Source organism: Loxodonta africana, chromosome 9 (assembly GCF_030014295.1).
Source record: "Loxodonta africana isolate mLoxAfr1 chromosome 9, mLoxAfr1.hap2, whole genome shotgun sequence".
Taxonomy (NCBI): domain Eukaryota; kingdom Metazoa; phylum Chordata; class Mammalia; order Proboscidea; family Elephantidae; genus Loxodonta; species Loxodonta africana.
The window spans coordinates 9954133-9966711 of NC_087350.1; positions in this window are offsets into that span (position 1 = coordinate 9954133).

The following is a 12579-nucleotide window of genomic DNA, read 5'->3' on the forward strand; positions in this document are numbered from 1 at the left end:
AGGGTTGGAAGGTGCTGGCAAATCCAAGACCTGTAGGCCAGGAGACCTCTGCCAGCTAATGTAGATGCAACACCTGGCAAATCCAATGAGAATCATAGCCTAGTAATAGGCTATGTGCCAAGTTGACACATAACACTAACCATCATAAGATAGCACTGAGTTTTTATGAGGCTGGAAAATTTGGCAATGAATATTGATAATTGTTGCATAATATAATTAATATAACTGGTCCCACTGAATTGTACAGGTCAAAAATGTTGAAATGGCAAATACTGGGTAATCTGTATTTTTACAACAGTAAAAATGGTAAAAATAAATTCAAAGAAAAACTCTATGTGCTTATTATTTACTTAGCTGACTAATTTAGTTAGAGATAAGATTTTAAAGAATGTGCATACGTAAGATAATTTGCCGATTTCGCAAGATGAAAGAATTATGGAACTCATTTTTAAGGATGTTTTGCTTTTGTATTTGAGTTCACATTACATTCCCAAGTTTATTCTGAAGGGCCCAGAACTGTTTTTCAAAAAATGTTGGAGAAGTTCTGATAGGCGATAGTTCTCATTTTTCTACTCTCTGAGAGAGCGCTGTCTTTCCCCCATGAACACTGAGGGAAGCAAATGGACTCAGGGGACCTCCTGATGCTGAAGATAATGAAAGGCCCATTCAGTACCTGTGCTGTTCAGCACCATTAACCTTCCCGATAATTGAAACACATGGAAGGTGAGATATTGGAGAGGCAAAGCTCTGGTTTATTTCCTAGCAGGTACAATTACTTAAGCCTCCAAATAAAGAAGGGACTTTAGATTCCCATTTCAAGCCAGCACTTCTAAATCACTCATTAAAAAAACCACCACAGAAATCACTTTTTCTTTTTAACTCTGATGATACAATCATTTCTTTCTTCCAATGCCAGTGGATCAAAAGCACGTTCAATACTTTATGTGTGCATTTGTTATTCAATTAATGTCACTAATACTCACAGTCCATCATGTAGAAAATATCACAACAACAAACAGAGTTCCTTACAGCTTACCATACTAGACCCCCTTAGAATTCAAAGTGGTTTTGGACTGACGGGCAGAATATGATTCCATTTTCTGTGTTTGAGTCTAGTCTCTGGAAATGAAAATTGCAGATTCAAAAAAGTTTAATCTTGAGTAAGTTGCAGAATAACACTACATTATAATTACATTGAGCAGTGCTAACCAGAAGGTCAGAAACACTGGTGGCGCAGTGGTTAAGTGCTACGGCTGCTAACCAAAGGGTCGGCAGTTTGAATCCACCAGACGCTCCTTGGAAACTCTATGGGGCAGTTCTACTCTGTCCTATAGGGTCGCTATGAGTTGGAATTGACTCAATGGCACTGGGTAACCAAAAGGTGGACAGTTCAAATTCACCAGGCACTGCTTGGAAACCCTATGGGGCAGTTCTACTTTGTTCTATAGGGTCATTATGAGTCAGGGCAAACTCAACAGCAAAGAGTTTGTAATTACATTAAAAATAAAATGAACACAGTCATATATGTGTGTATAAGCATGAAGAAAGGTAGTTGTTAGCCACGCCCATGATAATAGAGCAATTGAATTGTATGTGTATGTGTCTGTGTATCTGTGTTTAGGGAGTAATTACTAACAATTTTTTATACCAATTTATACTTGTGAATAAGAAGCCAAACCAGTTGCCACCCAGTTGATTGCAACTCATGGCAACCCCATGTGTGTCAGAGTAGAAACTGTGCTCCATAGGGTCTTCAATGGCTGTGATCTTTCAGAAGAAGATTGCCAGGCCTTTCTCCTGAGGTGCCTCTGGGTGGATTCAAATTGCCAATCTTTCTGTTAGTAGTCAAGCATTTAACCATTCCCACCATCCAAGGACTCCCTATACTTGTAAATACAAGCATGTATTTCTGCTGTAAGACAAAAACATCTGGAAAATTATTTTTGAAAATTGCTGTCTTTGCAAAGGCTAAAAATGTTTTTGTAATTAGAAAGCAAATCAAGCTCATGTCACACTCTCACAGTATTGCCAATGACATTTATAGAAGAATTTGTTATTCCAAATTAGATTGCATTTGCTTTTAAATCTTGTTGAGTTATGCAACCGTTATTCAAACTAAAATATAAAAATATTACAAGTCTCTATTAAATAAATCAAGGTTACTTTGAAAAAAAAAAAAAAAGCAAGACATTTCAAAGTTCCTAATACAATTTTAAGTAAAAATGGGAGAAAATGAAGGTGCAAGATGGACATATTTAGATCTTCTCTGTTCATTATTTTCTACAAGAAACATCCTGTACTAGTAACATAAATTGAGTCAGGAATGTTTTGGATAAATTGTGTCCCCCTCAAGAAATATGTGTTGAAATCCTGACCCCTATATCTACTCTGTCCTATAGGGTCATTAGATGTCGGAATAGACTCAATGGCAATGGATTTGGTTTTTGGTTTTATACCTGTGCATGTTTGGGAATAGAGGTCTCTTTGTCGTGTTAATGAGGCCATATCAGTGTAGAGTGTGTCCTAAACCTAATGACTCCTGAGTCATACAACAGGAGGTTAGTCATAGTTGCAAATACATACCAGGGAAGATAGAAGCTACTTGACAACCTCCAAGAACCAAGGAATGCCCAGGCTACCAAAAAGGCAGGAATGACATGGCTGAGACCCTGATTTAAACTTTTAGCCTCCAGAACTGTGAGAAAATTAATTTCTGTTCTTTAAAGCCACCCACTTATGGTACTTCTGTTAAGGCAGCACTAGTTAAGACAAAGAGATTGTTGCGTAATGGTCCCCATTCTCCCTCTGACCCTGAATTCATCCTCTTTGCCATGTGACTCTGCGGTTCCTCTCACTAAAGAGGCAGAGTCTGTTTTCTTGCCTGTTGATTCCGAATGAGACCATGTAATTTGCTTTGGTTAGCGGGATATTAGTCCATGTGATACATGAAGAGGCTCAGAACAGTCTTGAATTTTTTTTTTGCTTCTTGCTCCGGTGCTATCGTTGTGAGAGCATGCGAAGGCTAGCTTTCTGGATGATGAGACGTGAGCTGAATCATCCCAGATGGGCCATCCTAGATCAGCCAACACCCAGCACCCAAGACATGTGAGTGAATCCAGCTGAGACCAGAAGACTTCCTGAGGGAAGACTGTTGACCTGCAGACTTATGAGCCAAATGCAACATTGTATGCCACTGAGGTTTTGTGAGGGTTTCACAGCATTATTGTAGCAATGGGTGACTAAGTGATAAAGCTGCTTATGGTTTTTAACTTTCATTTGTCAGTGAAATCTCTATTGTGTGACACTTGTGGTAAAATAGAGGTGAATATAATCAGAACTTCTGCACCAATGTTCATTGCAGCATTTTCCACCATAGTCAAAATGTGGGAACAACCAAATGACAATCAACAGAGGAATGGATCAGCAAAATAAGGTCTAGCCACACAATGGAATATTACTCAGCAATAAAGAGAAATGAAGTCCTGATACTTACCACAACATGGATGAACCTTGAGAACATCCTGCTGAGAATAATAAATCAGTTGCAAAAGGATAAATACTCTATGATCCCACTTACATGAAATAAACACATATTTAGAAAACAAAAATTGTTAGTGGTTACCAGGGGTGGGAGGGGGAGGGGAAGGAGAAGTTTTTGCTTAGAGGGAATTGAGCTTATTTTAATGGTGGTGGAATAATTTGATAAAGTACAGTGAGAAAGGCTGCACAACTTGAAGAATGTAATCAATGTCACTGAATTATACATGTAGAGATTGTCAGGAAAAAAAGGAAGTTCATAAAGTCAGTGCATTTCTAGATTCAGTATTCTCTTTGCTTTCTAACAGCTTTCAGATATACTTCACATACCATATAATCCACCTACTTAAAGTGCACAACTCCATGGCTTTTAGTATATTCACCAAGTTGTGCGTCCATAACTACAGTCAATTTTAGAAAGTTCTCATTACTCCGAGAAGAAACCTTCCTCCCCTTTGTCTTCACCTCCCAAGACTTCCATCCCCTCACTTTAGCTCTAGGCAAACTCTGATCTACTTTTTACTAAACATAGGGCTTCTCTATAGATTTGCTTATTCTGGTCACTTCATGTAAATGGAATCATACAATATGTGTTTCTCTATGACTGGTTTCTTTCACTTAGCATGCTGTCAAGTTTCCTCCATGTTGTAGCATGCATCAGCACTTCATTTGTTTTTATGGCCAAATAATATTCCATTATTATATATAGATACAAACCAAAACCAAACGCATTGCCACTGAGTCAATTCTGGCTCATAGTAACCTTATAGGACAGAGTAGAACTGCCTGATAGGGTTTCCAAGGAGCGGCTAGTAGATTTGAACTGCCCCTAAATGCTTAACCACTGCGCCACCAGGGCTCTTGCACAGATGTACCACATTTTAGTTATCTATTCATCAGTTGATGGGCATTTGGGTTGTTTTCAAATTTTGGCTATTATGAATAATGCTGCTATGAACATTTGTGTACCAGTTTTTGTGTGGACTATGTTTTCATTTCTCTTGGATGTATACCTAGGAATAAAATTGTTTGGTCGTATGGTAACTCTATGTTTGACCATTTCAAGAATGGTCAGACTGTTCCAAAATGGCTACAGCATTTTACGTTTCCACCAGAATGGATGAGGGTTCCAATTTCTTACCAACACTAGTTATTCACAGTAGGTGAAGTGGTATATCATTGTGGTGAGTTTCTGTATTCTTAAATTCTGCACAATTTAGAGCATGAGTTTTTGTCAAATTATGTTTCAAATGCAAATTTAATAGAAATGATAACATCTCTGCAACAGTAATTACAGCAACAAAAATTTTCTTTATAAGCACCATTTATATTACAGCACTTTAAGCTCTTTAATCAAAAAAGGAAAATAATATTAATATAAACATAATTTAGTATCTAATACCAACTTGAAAGAAGAAAGAAACACAACTGTTTGCATGCTTTCTGTCTCTTAGATTAAACCTTACGCTTACTGATTACAGCGTACAAAATATGTGTATATTCCATGTATGTGATCAGCAGCTCTTCCTGGGCAGATTTAACATTGAGTCTAAAACTATGCTTAACCAAATTTAGAAACTATGGTTTATATCTGAAATGGAATGCTCAAGATGATTTCGCTTGTCTCACACTGTAATAAAGCAGACTTCATGCTCACCACGTTTTTTGTTTGACAAGACTACTATTTAAGGGATTTTAAAAAATACTTCTGAAAAAGAGTTTCTTAGCTTTTCAACATTGTTGTTGTGTGCCATCAAATAGATTCCGACTCTTAGAGACCCTGGGTAACAGAGTAGAACTGCCCCATAGGATTTCTCAGGCTGTAATCTTCATGGAGCAGATTACCAGGTCTTTTCTCCCCATGTTGCTGCTGGTGGGTTTAAACCGCTGACCTTTCGGTTAGCAGCAAAATGCTTAACCATTGCCCCACCAGAGCTCCTTTTTTCCACATTAAGCAGGACAATCTCAATAGCTAAACTCATAAAATTTTTAACTCCTTTTCTATTTCTACTCAAACTGGCACAGTAGATGAGATCTCTCAATTGAAAAGTATTTGTTTATTTTGTATACTGAAAGAAGCACAACTTGCTTTCAGCCTGTATAAAATTATATTTAGGAATCTTGCCCCTTCAAGTATGAGTCTTAAAATCTTTTGATATCACAATTAGATGTTGATTTTAATTTTAAATGAAGGGAAAAAAAGAAAAGCTTTTAGGATACACTTACCTCTGCCTGCGCCCACCCACTCTTGCCCCAAAGAGGTGAAAAAAATTCACACGATTATCTTCTATTTGCAATGTTTTCCCTAAAAATAATAATAGTAAAAAATTCTGGAAATTCATGTAGTAGGTTCATTGAATTGTCAATCTTTTGTTTGTGTGGTTATTGAAGGAAGTTGTAGCATCTCCCTCCCCTCTCCAGGGGTGCATGGTGGCACCCAGGAGGGGCCAGCTTTCCCTATCAGTGTCCATCTGCAAGGACATGCTGGGTGGCTACCTATCTGAGGTGTTTGATTTAGGGGCAGTGTTGGCCTGCTGACAATGTGCCCCAATTTAATTTTAAACTTCTGTGATTTTATCCATGTCAGAATACCAGGAAAAGTGACTGTGTGTGTGTGTGTGTGAGGAGTCCCTGAATGTTACAAATGGTTATGGAACTTGGCTGCTAACAGGTGACTTGATTTCACTCAAAGGCACCTCAGAAGAAGAGCCTAGTGACCTACTTCTGAAAAATTAGCCATTGAAAATTCTACGGAGCATAGTTAGTTCTGCTTTGACACACATGGGGTCACTATGAGTCAGAGTGAACTTGATGGCAACTGGATTGGTGTGCGTGTCTGTGTGTTTATGTGTACCAATGTGAAATATCATCTTAAGCATTTTTGGAAATACCACGCAGTACTGTTTTTATGGGAATCCCTGGGTGACACAAATGGTTAAGTGTTTGGCTACTAGTGGGAAGGATGGCAGTTCAAAACCACCCAGAGGTGTCTCAGAAGAAAAGCCTGGTGATCTGATTCTGAAAGGTCACAGCATGAAAAGTCTATGGGGCACAGTTCTACTCTGCAACACATGGGGCCGCCATGAGTCAGAATCGACTCAACAGCAACTGGTTTTGTTTTTGGTTGTGCTGTTTTTATACTTCAAGTTGTAGTTTTCCTAAATTGACTTAGATGTGAGTGTTGGTCCCAAAAATTCCTATTGGGTTGAGGCAGGCTAGATTTATAAGAAATATAAGGCTGACTACCCTGGTGGCACAGTGGTTAAGGATTTGGCTGCTAACCAGAAGGTGGGCAGTTTGAATCCACCAACTGCTCTGTGGAAACCCAATGGGGCATTTCTACTCTGTCCTGTAGGGTTGCTATGAGTTGGAATTGACTCAATGGCAACAGATTTGTTCTCTTAACTAAAGAAGCCCTGATGGTGCAATGGTTAAGCACTTGTCTGTTAACTGAAAGGTCAGTGAACCCACCAGCTGCTCTGTGGGAGGGAAAAAGATGTGGCAGTCTGCTTCTGTCAAGATTTGCAGCCTTGGAAACCCTATAGGGGCAGTTCTACTCTGTTCTATAGGATCACTATGAGTCAGAAGTGACTTGATGGCAGCGGTTTGGTTTTGGGTTTTATTATCCTGAGATTTATGTAATCAGATTCATAATTCTTTGGTTGTTAAAACCTAGACTTCTAAGGACTAAGTATACAGAATACAGCTCATCAAAGAGAACATGGAAAGAGGGTGTCCATCATGATGGTGGCATTTATCTTCACTGGAGTCTGTTTCTCAACAATTGTTCTTCAGGATTTGTTGCTTGAGGACTTATGGGAAAAACTAATCTTAAGAGAGATAGTATTATATTTTAATCACAATATTCCAACTCTCAGAGAATTAAATGACAAATCTGTTCCCATTATGACATTAAAGCTAAATGTATTCCCAGTTGTTATGGATTGAATTCTGTCCCCCAAAAGTATGCGTTATAAATCCTAATCCTATATCTATGGTTATAATTCCATTTGGAAATTTTTTGTTACGTTAAGAGGCCATACTGGTGTACGGTGTATTTTAATCCAATCACTTTGAGATACAAAAAGAGCATATTAGGTATAGAGAAGCAAGCACAGATGGGGGAAGATAGATACCACACCGCATGCAGATCACCGAGGAACCAAGGAACAAGGACCTTCCCCAGAGCCCATACCCTGAATTTGGACTTCTAACCTCCTAAACTGTGAGAAAATAAATGCCGGTTTTTTAAAGCCACCCACTTGTGGTATTTCTGTTATAGCAGCACTAGAGAACTAAGACATCAGTTTTAAGTAAAAATTCAGAAATAAGAATTTATAGGGAGAAAATTGTTGAAAGAAAAAGGAAAATAAGTATAGTCAAGTTTTAATCTACATTGAGCCTTGAGAAGGGACTTCATTTCAGTTGGGTAAGTTGTTCCTTCCTCTTCTCAAGTGCAGTTCAGGAGCCTCTGGGTGCACAAACTCTACACAGGTGTGTTGGGAGGACCCAAAACATTGGTCATGAGCCTGTGGACAGGTGCCTCAGGGAGATCTAAGACACCGGTCATGAGGCTCTACAGGGGTGCATTAGGAGGACTGAAGACATTGGCCGGGAGACTCTAAAGGGGATGTCAGAAGAACTAAGACATTAGTCATGAGACTCTACATAGGTGCACTGGGGAGTCTTAAGACATTGGCCATGAAATTCACTAACATTTTCAGTTTCAATTAGAAAAATTTCTTAGTATTATGGTTCAAATTATGTCCTCCTTTTTTAAAATACCTGTCGTAAATCCTAACCTCTATGCCTGTGGTTATAATCCTATCTGGGAGTGGGTTGTCTTTGTTATGTTAATGAGGGAGGATTAGTGTAGGGTGTAGCTTTTAAAATTTTTATTGTGCTTTAACTGAAAGTTTACAGCTCAAGTTGGTTTCTCATACAAAAATTTATACTTACTGTTTCTATAATGTGACAGCACACTCCTCCTTTCCATCCTGGATTTCCTGTGTCCATTCAACCAGCTCCTGCCCTTTTCTGCCTTCTCATCCCGCCTCTGGGCAGGAGCTACTCATTTAGTCTCGTGTATCTACTTGAACTACTCGATAGCACTATTTTTTTTTAAACTACTTGAACTAAGGAGCACACTCTACACGAGTATCATTTTATGTCTTATATTCCAGTCTAACCTTTGTCAGAGCTTACAGAGAGAGAAAGTCTTCCCCTACCAAATGATAATGACTTCAGATTTCTAGCCTCCTTTAAGCTGTGAGAAAATAAATTTCTGTTTCTTTACTACTTGCAGTATTTCTGTTATAGCAGCGCTAGATAACTAAAACAGGCAGTCTACCTACAATTATGCACAGGAGTTTACATGAATTTCTGAGCACTGGAAGTTGGTTTCTCATCTTTTACGGATGATTCATGCCACTTTCAAGTCATCTTCTGTATTTCTTGTAAACTCTGACCGCAACCTCATACACACACACACACACAAACACACACACACACACACACACAGAGACAAGTCATTTTTGGGATTCGAATTGGTAGTTCTAGAAATGCGCAAGATAATGTCTTCTGTGCTTCATATGGTTTTTACATTGTCTTCATCTTTCCTATTCCAGATTTTTTAGAATGTGAAACCAAAGAATGATGAATGTACAGTCAGGGGACGCTGCCGACTGCCCCTGACTTGCTGTTATTTACCCTTTAGGCTTTGGCAGTTCACAATTCCAGCATCCTAATTATCTTCTCGGTGCCAAGTGAGCTCTAGAAACCACACCTACCTGATTCAGTGCCTTTAGACACACTTTCTGCTTTAATCTTCAGATGAGTTCTGTGAGGTAAACCCAAACCAAACCCACTGCCATGGAGTCGATCCTGACTCTTAGTGACCCTATACGACAGAGTAGAACTGCCCTGTAGTGTTTACAAGATTGTAAATCTTTATGGAAGCCGACTGCTGCATCTTTCTCCTGCAGAGCAGCTGGTGGGTTTGAACTGCTGATCTTTTGGTTAGCAGCCAAATGCTTTAACCACTGTACCGTGAACTACTATTATCAAGCAGATAAAGAACCCGGGGCTCAGAGATGATGAGTGGCTGCCCAAGGTCTCATGGCTGGTACCAGATTACAAGGCGGGGTCCAAGGTACTAACAGCTGTGGGGCGGGGAATGGACTCCAGGCTGTCCGTGGGGGTTCATACCTATGACTGTGTAACCGCTCTCCAGTCCTGTCCAGTCCAGTTGTCGAGTCAACTCTGACTCATGATGATACCAGGTGTGTCAAAGTAGAACTGTGCTTCGCATGGTTTTCAGTGGCTGATTTTTCAGAAGTAGATCTCTAGTTGTGTAGATCTCTAGACCTGTCTTCTGAGGGGCCTCTGGGTGGACTTGAACACAAACCTTTTGGTTAGCAACTGACCGTGTTAACCATTTGCACCACCCAGGGACATAACTGCTCTATGAAGAGCTATTGTTATCATCCCCATTTTAAAAACAAGAAAACTGATGATCAGAACCGTGAAGTTTCCTACTCAAAGAAACATCTGGAGACAGGGCAAGCAGAGTTCTCATCCAGCCGTCTGGTAAACAGTCTCCCCTCTTGGCACTGCTTCGCACAGTGTCTTTCATCCTCTCTCCGGGGCTCATTGTGGCTTGGAAGGTCCTGCAATGGACCTACATGCTGAAATCTAGCATTCAGTCCCAGGCATGGCATGGGGTATCCACTGAGAAGCCTCAAACTCTTCTGTTACTGAGTCTTATCCCTTGACTTGTAAAAACCCATCTTTAATGCCTGTTAATTTACCAGCATTACCTTATTTGATATTATTAGCAACAATTATTAATGTGCCTACCAACCCATTTTAAATGGGTTTTCTTGTTTGAGTCCTGTGAACAATTGAAGATAGAGTTTTGCAGAGTGACAACTTTTCTGTTATGGAGACCCTGAGGCCATGTGAAAAGAGGTTTCAGAACTCACTGATCCGGCTTCCAAGTCTGGCTGACTGTGTGACTTTGGACTCTTCTGTTAACCTCTCTGAGGTCCAGTCTGCTTATCTGTTAGTTGTGTTGTTGTTGTTGTGTGTTGTCGAGTTAATTTTATAGGACTGATTAGAACTCTAGTTGTGTAGATCTCTAGACCTGTCTTCTGAGGGGCCTCTGGGTGGACTGTAATCTTCCCCATAGGGTTTCCAAGCCTGCCACATCTTCTGAAGATCGGCTGGTGGGTTCAAACAACCGATCTTTTGTTACCAAAACAAGGTTCTTGCCTCTCACTGGTCAAGAATGAGCAGGTGAGGCATGTAGTTTTCCATAGGAGCAAAGCTTTATTGAAAAGGCTTGCAAGAGGAGATGAGGAGGGCCTAGAGCAACTCACAGGACAAAAGAAGGGCCTGAGTTTTTAAAAGTTCTTGGGCAAGAAAAGATTCATGTTTATTCATAGACACAGGCGGGGATATGTTAACTAAGGTGCATGCACAACAGCTTTCTAAGATGGCTCCTGTCCTGGAAGCCTCTGGGATTCATAGCGTGCCTGCTCAGTCTCTCGTTCCCCGGGTTGGATTCCCTGGCTGGAGCTGCAGCCCCTCACTGCCCCAGGTGGAAGGTCATACAGCGGTCACAGGTGGAGGTTCTGTGTGTGTCCCTGGGCCTAATTTTCTCCAGCTGCTTCTAAAAGGAACTTTAAAGAAGTTTGTGGACTATTTTTAGATACCCTGCCCTATTATTCTGGGGAATGGCTTTGTTTCTGCTCCCTGGCCCATTTCTTGTTACTTTGTTTGCAGATTTGGGAGCCCCTCTGTTCCTTGTCTTAATAAGTCCCTAGGTTTTTTTTTTCCACACCCAACCACCTCTTACGTCCCTGATGGTATAATCTATCTCTCTTTTACCTGCTTCTCCTCTAACCACAACAGTCTCTTCGCTTTTTCTCAAACAGGCACCCTCCGATCTCAGGGCCTTTGCTCCCTGTCTTACTTTCGTATTAGCAGCCAAGTGCTTAACCACTGCCCCACCAAACCTCCCCGCTTATTTGTTAAATGGGTATACTATTCACCTTAAAGGCATGCTGTGAGCACTTATGACACATAAGCAGTGACTGGTGTATTGGGTTGTTTTAACAAAATGTTAGATTCCTGTAATGTAAATCGTTAATTCATATTTGCTTTAAACAATTAGGAGTCCCATCCTGGTGCGAAAGGTTAACATGCTTGGCTGTGTTAAAAATAACCAAAACTCAATGAAAATTTGAATATATGCTTCATTCTGAGCAGTTATTCTGTATGCGTATAGGGAAACAACTTTGATTCCAGAAAAAAGCAAATGGCTGTTGTAGGGGAAAAGCAACACAAAGTTTAGTAAAGCAAAAAGAAAGTTTTATTTGGCATATATTCAAAAAGACAAAAGTTTAGAAGCAGATAAGCATGTTGCCAGAGCTATGTCTGCCCAAGTCCAAGAAAATACTGCAGAGTAAGCAAGAATGGAAAACGGACAAGCACGTTTCACAGCCATGTCTGCCCGAGTCTAAAGAGTATTACCAGGTAGACAAAGGTGGGAAAACAGATACGCATGTTGCTAGAGCCACGTCTGCCCTAGTCCAAGGAAATATTACGGAGTAAGCAAGAACGGGAAAACGGACAAGCATGCTACCACAGCCATGTCTGCCCGAGTCCAAGGAAATTACAGAATAGACAAAGGTGGGAAAACAGACAAGCATGTTGCTAGAGCCATGTCTGCCCTAGTCCAAGGAAGGGTACAGAGTCATCATTACATATTAACATTACAAATGGGCAAAACCACTGAAAGCTTCACCTTTTCACAGATTGGCTAGAAACTGTGATCTTACATTTTGAATTGTCTTAACGATCATTGGTACAGGTTTCAGTAACGACAGTCAGGAGGGTCTTCATTGGCCTAATTTATATTCGGTATATGTTAATAGAAAAAGGTAAGAGTGGATAGTCTTGTGTTCTGCCTTATGTGAAAGTTTCTCTAAAAGGTATTTTCCAAGATTATTCTGTCTATTGTCTTTATACCTCAGGGCC